At 56.7% G+C, this 13,420-nt stretch overlaps 1 protein-coding gene across 6 annotated transcripts in view; it reads right to left on the reverse strand.

Moving 5' to 3' along the window:
* Positions 1–7,736, reverse strand: part of SYT2 (synaptotagmin 2) — an 88,532-nt gene extending 80,796 nt beyond the window's left edge. For all 6 annotated transcript variants that reach the window (XM_021064565.2, XM_084979471.1, XM_084979468.1 and 3 more), the window contains exon 1: positions 7,549–7,736. The gene's annotated coding sequence lies outside the window, so the exon portion shown is untranslated. The remainder of the gene's footprint in view (positions 1–7,548) is intronic.
* Positions 7,737–13,420: the final 5,684 nt, after the last annotated feature.

Consider the following 13,420-nt stretch of genomic DNA (forward strand, 5'->3'; position numbering starts at 1 on the left):
TTTCCTTCCCACAAGAGAATCAAACTGGGAGAGGGAGCCTTGCCCCTCGCAACAGCTAACCCCATGCTTCCTGGTCACACGGTCCCAGCCGCACCTCTCCTTGGCACCTAGCCATGTGCCTGGACGTTGGCCTGGTGTCTCCTGAGCACTCATCCCCTAGTTCCTGTTCAGCTTTCTGGCACTGCTCCCTCTGGAGGGAGCAGGGAACCCAAGGAGCTGGCACCCAACCTCCAACCCCGTCTCTGGGCCTGCGACTGGCGCCCATGTCAGTGGCACACAAAGGACCATGGCTGACAGTGAGGGGGAGCCAGGCAGCCCCATGGAGGCCAGAGACTCAGGACGGTGCGCTGGCTTCTCCTGAGCTCTGGGCGGAGTACATGTGGTCAAGGAGCAGCAGAGGGAGGTGAGGTCACCAGGGCTTCCTTCCTGCAAACAGCAGGAAAGCTGTTTCCTCGGGTGCTTCCCCCAGAAGGACGTGCCGACAAGGGCCGATGAATTCATACCAGCTGGACCAGAGGTGAGGAGGAGACCTCCCAGCAAACCTTCCGCCCTCGCCCTCGGGACAGACATCCTTGGGGAGGGCCCTGCAGCTCTGGGGCACCGGTGGACCTCAGGGAAGCCAATTCTGCTCCGGAAGGGGTTGGACGGGTACCACCCATGGGTGCCAGGCTACACTGCCCCCCTCGCCTGCCTCCTGTGCATCAGAGGAAACTGAGCATGGCAGTGGCCGTGAGGAGGGGGCAGAGGAGAAAGAAAGGAGGGCTAAAAGGTGGACATCAAGGCTGAATCCTCTCCCTCACACCGTCACCCCCACCTCCAGCGCAGCTGAGCAGGGAGCCGGGAGCAGGGCCGTCTCCCCCTACCTTGCCCACCCAGGCCTCTGCCATCGGCCCCCAGCCCCTCCAAGCAACTGCCTCCAATCCCTACCTGAGCTAAAGAGCCTGGAGAAGGCCTGTGTGTGGCAAGGGCGAGGTCCCTCTGGCACACACCCCCACCCCCACCCCAGCCTCAGACCCCCTTGGTCCCATCATTCATTCATTTCTAATTCTCCACTTCTCTGGGGCCAGGCTTGGAGTCACAGTTACTGCACTCGACATCAAATGCGTGGAATGGGTGAATTATGCTCTAATTGCAATACTCCCTAATTGCTAAATTCCAGAGCCACTGCATCAGCCCAATTACGGGAAGCCCTGCCAGGACTCTCCCTGTCCCATTCGGAGGCGCCTGGTCCCCTCAAATGCCTCGGGGAGCCTCCCTTGACCCCCTGCCAGCCACTGGCCACCATCCTTCCTTGAACCCAGGCTGCCCTGCGATGGGAGCCTCGGGCTTCCCAGCTTCTTTGCCAAGGAGATGGAGGGTGTGAAGAGGGTGCCACCATCTGCAGGAAACCTGGTCCTGGCAGGCACCATCCTGGGCTGGGAGCGTCTGGGGGACCGACCATCTGTGCCCAGACACCAGATGCACGCCAGCCACAGAGACCTGCACTAGGCTTGGGGGAGCCCTGTCTGGGGCTGCTCCCAGGCCGACAGAGGAGGCTATTCTGAGGTTCCCATTTGGGAACCGGTCTTAGTCCGTCTACACTAGGAGCAGAAGGAAGAGGCCAGGTTGGAGCCTATGGCTGGGCTCCAGCGACCCCCACAGGCCAGGCCGGGAGCGGGGCTGCATGTCCCAGAAGGACCCCAATTTCTCAAGCCTGGACACCAAGGAGGAGCGGTCAGACACCAGCTAGATTCCATTTCCCACTGCTTTGCAAGGAGCCCCCTCCACCCGGTCGCCACAGCCCCCAACACGCATGCACACACCCGTGGCACAGACGTGTACACACACATGTACACGGGCCTATGTCCCACTGCCAGGCATCAGAAGAGGCCTGTAACTAGCGAATTAGGACCTTGTGGAGGCTCCTGGTGCCAAGGACATCAGCATCCTGCCCAGACGAGGCTGCTGCAGGGGGCGGGGAGCATCACCCGCTCTGACGCACCCACCACGGCAGCCCCTGCCCCCTTCAGGGCAGCAGCTCCGGAGGCTGCCAAAGCCCTGGGCAAGCCCCACAGTAGCCCCGTGCCAGGGACAGAGGCCAGCTCCATTTCACCAAGAGACCTCTGCCTAATTTTGTGCAAGTCTGCTGCCTGATTGTGATCGCCAGTCTCCTGCTGGGTAAACAAACAGCCCCATCCCTGAGGATCGGTGCCCGAGTTCAACCGAGGGCTCCACAGGCAGAGCTGGGAGAAGGGGCAGGAGCCCGGAGAGCCCCAGGGTGCCTGACCCTCGTGCTGCGAGAGCTTGAATGAGTCACATAACTTCTCTGGGCCGTTACCCCCTCACGGCAGAATGAGACAGGGCCGTTCTGAGAGATGCAAGAGCTTCGTCTTCGTCATGAGGGGCCGTCCGAGGGAGGAGAGGAGCCAGACACAGCAGAGCAGCAGAGACCCCCTCTCCTGATGTCACAAGAGCGTGACTCCCCCTCTTCTCTCGCCCGACCCCCAGTTCGGGGGCTGCTTGGAGCACTAAACCCTCTGAGGTTCAGCGGGCCTCATGTCCCAGAACCTCAGATCTACTTGCTTCAGTGGCCGGGTCTGGGAGGGGCCTTGCATCTGAAATTCCTGCCCTAGTAGTCAGTCCTGTGAGCTCCTGGCCAGACAGGCGGGGACTCTGGTGTCAGGAAGAGGCTCTTAGGATGCACTTGAGGCATCCTGGGTGTGGAACTCTGGATCCCCCGCTGAAGTTCAGATGTCTTCAGGGACCAGGCTGGCAGCCAGGGGCTCCCCACGGTCCAGACTCACAATGACCGTCTAGGCCTTTTTTTTTTTTTTTTTTTGTCTTTTCTAGGGCAGCACCTGCGGCACATGGAGGTTCCTAGGCTAGGAGTCGAATCGGAGCTGTAGCTGCCAAGCCTATACCAGAGCCATAGCAATGCAGGATCCGAGCCACGTCTGCAACCTATACCACAGCTCATGGCAACGCTGGATCCTTAACCCACTGAGCAAGGCCAGGGATAGAACCCACAACCTCATGGTTCCTAGTCGGATTCATTAACCACTGAGCCACAACGGGAACTCCAATGACCCTCTAGACCTACGTCCACATTTACCCCCTGCTCCGGCCGCTGCCCTGAACTCTCGGTTCCAAGAATGAAAACAGAGACTTGCTGGGACAAATCCTTCCCCGAAATTAAGTTCTGGCAAGACAGCTGGGTAGATGGAAGAGCTGCCTGGAGGTCAGAGAGACGAAACCTGGGAATAGCCCCCAAAGAGGTCAGGCCAGCTTCCTCCCAGGAGTTTTATTTATTTATTCACTTATTTTATTTATTTATTTTTTGTCTTTTGTCTTTTTAGGGCTGTACCCGCGGCACATGGAGATTCCCAGGCTAGGGGTCGAATCTCAGCTGTAGCCTCCAGCCGACATCACAGCCACAGCAACATGGGATCCATCTGAGCCACATCTGCGAGCTACACCACAGCTCATGGCAACACCAGATCCTTAACCCACTAAGCAAGGCCAGGGACCGAACCCACGTCCTCATGTTTACCAGTTGGGTTCACTAACCACTGAGCCATGACAGGAACTCCCCTCCCTTGAGTTTTTAAGATTAACTGGGGAGGAGGGGTGCTCCCTCCAGCGGGGGACCTCAAGAAAGAGTCCAGTCTGTCGCCAGGAGGCAACATAATGATGGAAATGCCTCCACGGCCTTCACCTTGTGTGCATGTTACAGGATTTATTTCATGAATTAAAGCACCTTGTCACAGATGGACGTGTTCTTCCCATTCTACAGATGGGGAGGCTGAGAAACAGAGTCTGATCAACTTGTCCACCGTCAGAGCGAGAGGCAGAGCCCAAGGAACCCAGGCCATCTGGCTATAGTCCCCACACCACACAAGCCTCTGTGACCTGTCATCCCTCAAGCACAGGCTTTGTGCTCAGCGGGGGCAGGGGCAGGGGCAGGGTGCACCCCAGCTCCTCTGATCGTGTGGATGAGGAACGTCAACTTGTTGCCCATGTGATGGTTTTCACGAAGAGAATTCAGACCTGAATCTGTCCAGGGGACATGTTAATCACTGCCAGCCACTGAATGCTTGGTACCCGGTGGGACAGACGTTATTACTCTGTTTTACAGATGAAACTCACCAGACCTGGTCAGGTTACCCCATTCCATGCTCTCAAAGCAACCTGAATGCTTTCTTAGCACTTGTCACAGTTGGGATTCATTATTTATGTAATTATTTGTCGAACTGTGTAATTTACCAGATGATAAACGCCATGAAGGCAGGAACCCAGCCTGTTTTGTTCCCACTGAATCTCCACGGCCTAGCACTGCCCCGGCACATAGCAGACTCTCAAAAACTTAACAGCTGAATGATGTGGAACCTGATGCTCAGAGCACCTAAGCAACCTCCCTCCCGCCCCACCTCTGGAACACAAAATCCAAAACGGCAGGGATATTTTCTGCTGTGTTCACCGCAGTATCCACAGTGACTAGAACTTGCACAGAGTAGGGCTCGCCTATAGACACTTGTTGAATTAATAAAATCACACACTCTGGAGTTCCCCTTGTGGCGCAGTGGTTAACGAATCCGACTAGGAACCATGAGGTTGCGGGTTTGATCCCTGGCCTTGCTCAGTGGGTTAAGGATACGGCATTGCCATGAGCTGTGGTGTAGGTTGCAGACGCGGCTCGGATCCTGCGTTGCTGTGGCTCTGGCGTAGGCTGGCGGCTACAGCTCTGATTTGACCCCTAGCCTGGGAACCTCCATATGCCGCGAGAGCGGCCCAAGAAAATGGCAAAAGACAATAAAAAAAAAAAAATCACACACTCTGTAATTAGCAGCTGAGAGATTTGAATTCAGGCCGGTAGGGCCCCCAGCCTCTATGCTTCATGCTCCCTACCCACTACGGCTCCCTCTGGCCACGAGTCCAGGTCTGAAAGAGCACCCCCGTATTGTGCTGTGGCTCTAAATAAGCAAACCAGCTCCAACTAGAACCCAGATCAGGAAAGTCCAACTATCCAATCCCAAGGCCAGGAGAAACAGTTCCTCCTCATCTGCTCCTGGACCACCCAGAAGGATGCTGGGTCGAGGGAGGGGCAACGGGCCCTCTCACAACCCATGGAGCCCCAGCTCCAGCCTGCCTGCTGCCCCTCTGTCTTCTCGCTGAGAGGACTGCAGGGGCTGCATGGGGAAGATGGGAGACCAGCCGAGAAAGGACGAAGCCCAGGTAGAAAAGGAAGGGCCTGCGGTCAGACTTGCCTGGGGTTGGGGATTATAGGCTTAGAGAGGGCAGGGAAGGGGCTTCTGAGCCATCTCCAGAGTCCCCCAACCCCAGCCCTGTGGCACCTGCTTGGAAGCTGCCTGGGGTAAAAGGGAGCGTAAGGTCAGGAGAGCAAGGACCCAGCTCAGAAGTGATCTCCCTGTGCTGGCCACGTCTGCAACTAGGTACTGGCCTTGCCCAGGGATAAAGCCAACGTCAGTCCTGAGATGAAGCCAGGGGCAAGCTCTTCTCGGGGGAGAGGACAACGTTCACAAACACTCCTGGTCCTGATATGTGGGTTTCAGGCCCCAAAGCTGAAAAAAGTAAAAATTATATTTGCATAACACCCCCCCCAAAAAAAAATGCTGCCTGTTAAAAAGTCCTGGACTGGGAAGAAAACTGACTCACAGCAGAGTGGTCGGCTCTTTGTCCTGGGGAGGCTAGAAGTGGGGTGCCAATCTCTGCCTCCCCCTCCTTCAGCTTTCCAGAAGCTCCCAGCTCTTCCTTGGACAAAGCAGGGAGGGGAGAGGAGAGCCTCAAGCCCAAGAGGTGCCTAGAAAAAGCCAGGCCCGCCAGAGGCATCAGTCCAAGAGGATGGCTGGGCCAAAGTGCCTGCCTTTGCCCTCAAGACAGCAGTGGGGGGTGGGCAGAGAGGCCCAGGGTGAGGATCCAGGTAGCACTGGTCATTCCTCAGGAGCATGGAGAGGAGACAGGCTGGGGCCAGGCTCTCTGGGCCAGGCCACAGTGTGCCTGGCCAGGACCCCTGGCGCTGACTCACCCCTGAGCCCTGACACAAGCTGCAGCCTGCAGCGCCTGCCAGGCCTCTGCTCACCAGGACGCCAGGCACGTCCCACTGCATCAGAGCTGCCCTGTCCCTCCCACCAGCACCCCTGGCCAGGCTTTCGGGGCACAGGGCAGGTGTGTGAGGGGGCATGGCTCTTCTCCTTGGCCCCCCCTGGTGTAGCAGAGATGTTTCTAGCAGCCTAGAAGGGTGGGGGCTGGACTCAGACCTAAGCAGGGGGAATGACTGGGAAGGATTAGGGCAGCCCTGCCCCTCGTGGTCATGCCCTCTGATGAAGCGCCCAGGTACTGAGTTGGATGGATGAGTTGAGGACCATCTATGACTTGCGGGAGGCTCCCCTCAAGACAGCAGTGGGGGGTGGGAGGCACCCTCCTGCTCTCCAGGTCAGATCCTAGCCCACCCCCCTGCTTTATGGGAACTCCCAGATGCTAAGGACTTCCTTGTCCTCTGACCCAGCCCACTCCCATCTGGGCAGCCCTCTCTCCCCACTGCAGTGCCCGCTCCTGGGCCCCCCTCCTCCTCTGGCCTTGGACTCCTTTATCTCTCGGCCACCACAGGAGAAAACAGTGAGCACACGCTATGGGGGAGGTTGCTGCAGAGGGAGAGCTGGGCTTTGGCGGCGCCCCCTACAATACCCCAGGCTGGGGGTGTCCTGGAGGTACCTGTAGAATGTGGGGATGAAAAGGGGGAAGGAGAAAGGAAAAATTATCTATCCTCTTGGTTAAAAAATAACAACCCTGTGCTGTGAGCCAGGGAGGGAACAGAGTCAGGGAAGGCGGGACCCCAAAGGAAGAGGGAAATGAGAGTCCCAAACGCGGGCGGGGCTGTCTCCAGTTCCTGGGTCTGGGGGCCAAGCGACGGAGGAGGGCTGCAGCAGCGGCAGGACGTCCTATGTGTGCTGAGTCATGAGATTCGGAGAGAGGCGCAGGGTGTCCCCCTCGCGTCCCTGTCCCAGTTCCTCCAGATCCTCACTTCCAGTTAATCCTCGTAGTTTGTCTCCCCGCCGCCCCCCTGGACCAGGGTCTCTGCCTCCGGGAGCTCCAGGATTCCCCCCTCCCCGCTACGTCGGCGGGGTCGGGGGTCTCCAAGCCTTGAGGCGGGGCAAAAGATTCTCGGTTGGAGACCAAGCGGGCAGCGGCGGGCGAGACGCGGGAAGAGGGGCGGGGGCGCCGAGCCTCGGGGCTCGGGGGATGTCGGCCTGCCCCTCAGCTCTGCAGCTCGTCCCGGGGGATCCAGCGCGGAAACCTGCTCCCTCCTCCCGCCCCAAACCCGCAGAGCAGCCGGCTCGTCGCCGCTCGAGTCCAGCTCCCCAAAACGAAGCCTCATCTGGTCGCGTCCAAGCTCTCCCCGAAGGACGGTGCGGGCGCCCGGCCCCCGCCTTGGCCTCAAAGTTTCCCAACCCCACGCACCCCCGGGAGCCAGACCCCTCCTCGAAACCCCTCGGCTCAGTAGTAGAAACTTTGGAGGAGATCGGTGCCTCCCACGACGGTGGTACAACTCACCGGGGCGGCCAGCCAGGAGAGACCGGGTCTCCGAAGTGAGGGACTGCAGGCTGCAGGCGACGGCCGAGGGGGCGTCCGCTCCCGGCCCGGAGTCCCGCTGCGCCCCGGCCCCCAACTCGGCCGGTGCGTCTATACCGCAAGACTTGCTGAGCTTGCAGCCTGCGCCGCGGCGAGGGAGGCGCGCGACCCGGGGCGCGCGCTGCAGTGCGGGGAGGAGGCTGGGGGCGGGACCAGAGGAGGGCGGGGACCAGGAAAGGGGAGGGGACCGGGAGAGGGGCGGGTCGGGGAGGGGACCCGGGAGGAGGGGCGCCCAGGAAGAGGGGGAGGGGACCCGGGGAGGAGGAGGAGACCCGGGAGGAGGTCGCGGGGCAGGAGAAGGGGGCGGGGGTCGAGGGGAGGGGGAAGCGGCCCGGGGCGAGGGGGAGGGGTCCAGGGGGGCGGGGACTGGTGGGGTGGGGGTGCCCTGGAGGAGGAGGCGGGGTCCATGAGGAGGGCGAGGGGACCGAGAGGCGCGGGGGGTGGGGGCGCGGGAGGAGGTGGAGACCTGGAAGGAGGGGGCGGGGCCTGGGAAGAACAGGAGGGGACCGAGAGGAAGGGGAGAGGTCCGGGAGGAGGGACAGAATGGAGGGAGGGGGAGGGAGGGGGCGGGGACTGGGTGGAGGGGCGGAGTCCACGAGGAGTTGGAGAGGCTGGGAGAGGAGAGGGAGGTGACTGGGGAGGAGAGGGCAGGGACCGGGGAGAGAGGAGGAATGGGGCGGGCCAGCGGGACTGCAGGGGGCGGGCCTGCCTTGCGAGCGCCCGAGTCCTCTTCGCAGAGCCCCTTTGGGCTCTCAGCGCCCCCTCCCTCCTGCTCAAGGTCACGGCTGCAGCTCAGGGTCCGGAAGAGTCGGACTGGGAACCAGGTCTCCCGAGTCTCATAATCCCCGCTCGAGATGGGCTGTGTCTCTTGAGCCACCTCCTTCTCCCCAAACTCCTAAACTCACCGCAGCTTAGGGCTATTTTGGGATTTCTGAGTCCCTTTGGGATCTCTGAGTCCCTCTCCTCCTCTTCTTTCTCCTCTTCGCAAGGCCACTTCTACCTGTAGTTGTCACCTGGAGGAAGGGGTTTCTGAGCCTCAAGGGTTGGTGAGGAAGAGGAGGATCTTCGGGAGAGTTAAAGGTGCCTATGGCAAGTGAGAGAACAGGATGGGGGCGTGGGAGAGGGACAGGGAGGTTGCGGGGAAGGAAGAGGGTCTGGAAGGAGTGGAGATGAGCATATTACATGACAAAGGTTTCCACACATGCTAGTCTCTTAATGCTTGGGACAGCCCTTTAAGGTGGGTATGAGGGCAGTTTGCAGGGAGGAAACAGCCTCCGAATGGGACTTTGGCCAAGGAGCCAGAGTTAGTTGTGGCATCCAAGGGGCAGGGATGGCAAATACCAAGTGGAGCTCTCCCTCCCTTCCTAACCCACCCAGAAGCTGCTAGGGCAGTGGGAGGAGGGACAGGCCACCCAGAGTTCCTGGCAGCACAATTTGAATATTCACAAACCCTTTTGGAGTCAAGATTATAACAGGACTGCAGCTCCTGCCTCCCTCCCGTGGATGCTGGGAAAGACTCCTGCCAGGATGCCCTGACCTGCCAAAGAGGGAAAATGCAAAAGGAGGGGAAGCAAAGACAAAGTAAGATTTGCGGCTTTGGCGGGGGGGAGATGGGGAGAGATGCAGTGCTTTTCCAGATCACTTAGCTACCACCCAGGGAAACGCTGGAGACATCCAGCCAGCTTACCTCAAGGTGATTGGAGTGGGGGAATCCTAAATGGGACTGAACCTGTAGGAGGTCACCCCTACTCACCCGCAGAGCAGCCTGGGCAAGGGGCAGAGGACCCGGGAGGAGCTGAATCTGAATCTATTACCATGCGGGAGAGAATCAAGCTGACAATGGTCATCGGGCTTCTCAGGACCTGCTGCTTCATGCAAGGGGCTCAGGTCACCCCTCCCTGCTGACAGTGAATCTGCAGGATGCAGGCCAGAGAGCGGGCTGCAGTCTCCTGGCACAGAACCCGGTCAGGCTAACTGGGCCACCTCGCCACCCACCACTCCAGTCAAAAGCCCTTATCACCTGCTGGCCTCGCTTCTCCTAGCAAGCCTGGGAACCCAGGGGCAGAAGCTAGCTTGCTTCCCAGACTATTTAGAGTTAAGGCTGCAGTTTGGTTAAAGAAAAACATAGTGGCTCTAGCTTCAGCCTTAATGTTCTTTTCATTCATCAGAACCAGTAGCGTGGATTACAACCTCATCAGGAGCTCAATGCCCCTCGTGCCCATCTCCCCAGGCTCAGGAGCTGGAAATGGAAAGGACCCCACCTATTAGATGTTTTTTTTTCAACTGTGTATCCTTTGAAAGATGAGCAGTGGTCCTTCCAGACCACCCTCTCTGAACTGCTGCTCAACTAGGCCATCGCCATCAGGGCAATCCCTCTGCCTCTGTGTATCATTTGGACCATTGTGTGTATGTGTGTGTGCATGCCTAATTCTGAGAGTTCTCCAGGGGAAGAAAAAAAAAAAAAAGCCTATAGCCCCTGTTTACACATCTTCACCCCTTTCTGTGGAATAGTGCTTCCTGTTGTTTCAGTCCTGGTTGTTCCCAGGTAGGAGAGAGAGCAGAGGGCATGGCAGCATCCTCCCATCACAGCTCTCCCTGGATCCAGACTCCATGCACCCGCCCCACTGGCTGCGGGGCTGCTTAAACCACCCCATGTCTGTACATCTTCTCTCTCAGTCTACTGGCACTGGAACTTCCCAATATTTGGGTTGTTTCCCCCTTCTGCTCTGGCGATGCCTTTGTCCTCCTAACGCTTTCAGAGCTCTGCTGTTGTCATTAGAGCAATAGAACAGAGCCAGAGGGCCCCGCCAGCTCCTGGGTCCTGCTTTCTCCTTATACCCTGCCAAACACAAATATACGCTCCTAAAGCTGCAGTCCAACCCCCCAACACACACACCCTGTCCTTCCCTAGAGCAGTTTGCACGGTTCAGAAAATTCAGCAAACCACAGCAGAGCTCTCCCTGAAGCATATCTGCTTTCCTGCTGGAGAGAGTTAATGCTTTTAAGACTTCTTGGAGTTCCCGCTGTGGCTCAGCAGGTTAAGAACCTGACTAGTATCCATGCGGATGCAGGTTCGATCCCAGGCCTCACGTAGTGAGTTAAGGATTCTGCATTGCTGAAAACTGCGGCGTAGGTTGCAGATATGGCTCTGATCCCATATTGCTGTGGCTATGACATAGGCCAGCAGATGCAGCTTCAATTGAACCCGTAGCCTGGGAACTGCCATATGCCACAGGTGCAGCTCTTAAAAAATAACAATAATAATAAATAAAGCTTCTGTGTAATCCCTGCCGCTCAGGACTTCATAGCCTTTTTTGTAGACATACCAAGCTTAAATGTGTTTTGAATTTATTTACATTAACATGTTTCATACTGAAGTCTACTTAACTTTTAGATATGACATAAAAATGTTTTTAATACACAGGACATTAACTCATTAGATGGTGTCAAAAAAATAAAACATGAATTAAGTTAAATAGCATGCAATTACACCCTAGGTTTTTTTGGGTTTTTTCATTTTCTGTTTTTTGCTTTTTAAAGCGACCCACAGTATATGGAAGTTCCCAGGCAAGGGGTTGAATCAGAGCTATAGCTGCTGGCCTGCACCATAGCTAGCCCCCAGATCTGAGCTGTGTCTGCGACTCACAGCAACGCCGGATCCTTAACTCACTGAGCAAGGCCAGAGATTGAACCCGAATCTTCATGGATACTAGTCAGATTCGTTTCCTCTGAGCCATGACAGCCTAATTAAAATTTTAAACCTGGTCTCTAAAGAGCCAGTGAAGGCCAGTTCTCCCAGGAAGCTAAGTGAACTACAATTATTTATTCCCTATGCAATGAAAAAAAAACAATTTTTTTTATTTTTTATTTTTTTAGGGCCACACCAATGGCATATGGAGATTCCCAGGCTAGGGGTCCTGGCAACGGTGGATCCTTAACCGACTTGAGTAAGGCCAGGGATCAAACCTGCAAACCTGCATCCTCATGGCTACTAGTCAGGTTCGTTTCTGCTGAGCCACAACAGGAACTCCACTAAAGATTTAAAAAACTGAGCCCAATAAAACTCTTAAATACAACAGAATGGGGAGGATATCTTATCTATAGTTTTACACAGCTAGAGAGGAGGCATCTTAAGGGTTTTAGGACCATACCTGGCATACAGAGGAAATACTAAGTCACAATGATAATCTCAGAATTTTACCAGATCCCAGGACCTAGTGAATAGTATGGGGACTTCCTCTTTTTTTTTTTTTTTTTTCTCTTTAGGGCTGCAGCCGTGGGACTTGTTGGTTCCCAGGCTAGGGGTCAAATCAGAGCTACAACTGTCAGCCTGCACCACAGCCACAGTGACATGGGGTCTGAGCTACGTCTGCAACCTACACCATAGCTCACAGCAATGCCATATCCCTGACCCACTGAGCAAGACCAGGGCTTGAACCTGCATCCTCATGGATACTAGTTGGATTGTTTCTGCTGTGCCACAACGGGAGTTCTGGGAACTTCCTCTTTTCACACTCTCCTATCCCCTAACTTGTCTGAAAGTGACAAGGATTTTTCCTCCTTCTTGGGGTCAAAGGGAGTAACAATTTTAGATGCCAGATTTTATTATTTCATCCCTCCATCCTCAGCAAGGCACCAGTCACACAGTTTTGCGTCCCAGGGGAGTCCCTCTGAGCCCTGGTTCTCGCTCCTCCGGCAGAGGAGAGGGTTTTCCTGGATCGTCCAGCCTCTTCCAGCCTGTGCACGGGGAGGTCTTGCTTCCCGGAGTGCAAAGGGCAAGGGTCTGGAGCTAGAAGTCACACCAGGCAGGACGTCTTTCCTTTCTAGAGGGCACCCATGGCTTGAAAGCCACTCACCATGGAGGAGCATAAAGCAATCAGTGGAGATGCTTTCTGTGTAATTAGCCGGGACCCCTGAATACCCGTGTGTCCACTAACCTTCCAGAGGTTGTGCTCAGAGCTGCACTGGCTGTGCCCAGAGGTGAGAGCCAGAAGCCAGAGCAGAGCGTGTCTGGGGAAGAGGCCTTGATGGGTATGAGGCTGATTTGGGTGTCCCAGGGCCACCCGCCACCCTCCTCTGGGCCTCGCCTTCAAACCTGTGCCCGCATCTTGTCCAGTTGGATCTTTACCAGCTCCGGGGAGGTGGTCAGGTACCCTGCAGGGCTGGTGGTGTAGAGGCCCACACTACAGCCCAAGGGCTTGTGTCCCCATTAGGGAAGATACATGGGGACTGCATGTACCCAACTGGAACCCGAGAGATCCTCGACTCAAGCTGGGGGGCAGCAGGGGTCATGAAGTGACCGACAAAGTGACCTTCCAGTGACTCCAGGCAGGATGGCAGCAGGTCATGGCAGCCCAGCTCACCAAGGACCTGCAGAAGGCTGCGTGGCCATGGGCATGTCTCTTAACTCTAAAGCTCACTTTGCCTGTGTTGGACAGAGACTTCACTGCTTACCTGGAGGCATGGCTGTGAAGACTGAGCACGAGGACTACTCTTATGCTTTAGGGAACACACTCTGCAGGAGCCACCTGTGCTGGGTTTGGTGGGTGGCATGAGCTCGGAGACGAGGTGGTGGATGCGCTCTGTAGACCGGGCCATTTGGATTTTCTTCAGAAGCTAACAGACCACTGAAATTGTCTACACACAAGAACCTGGTCGAGTTTGTTTTAGAAAAACTGCTCACATCAGGTGGGTTGGAGTCCTGGACAGCTCCCCTCCCCTACTGGCTTCTCAAAGGGGGCCATGTAGGGTGCCAGCTATGTTGGGTTCTGGAGCCCAGCTTCCTGGGTTCAAA

Source organism: Sus scrofa, chromosome 10, assembly GCF_054392235.1.
Source record: "Sus scrofa isolate SSC_HxYL_T2T_F1_AM1 chromosome 10, Sscrofa_HxYL_maternal_Yorkshire_Landrace_v2.0, whole genome shotgun sequence".
In the NCBI taxonomy this organism is placed as follows: domain Eukaryota; kingdom Metazoa; phylum Chordata; class Mammalia; order Artiodactyla; family Suidae; genus Sus; species Sus scrofa.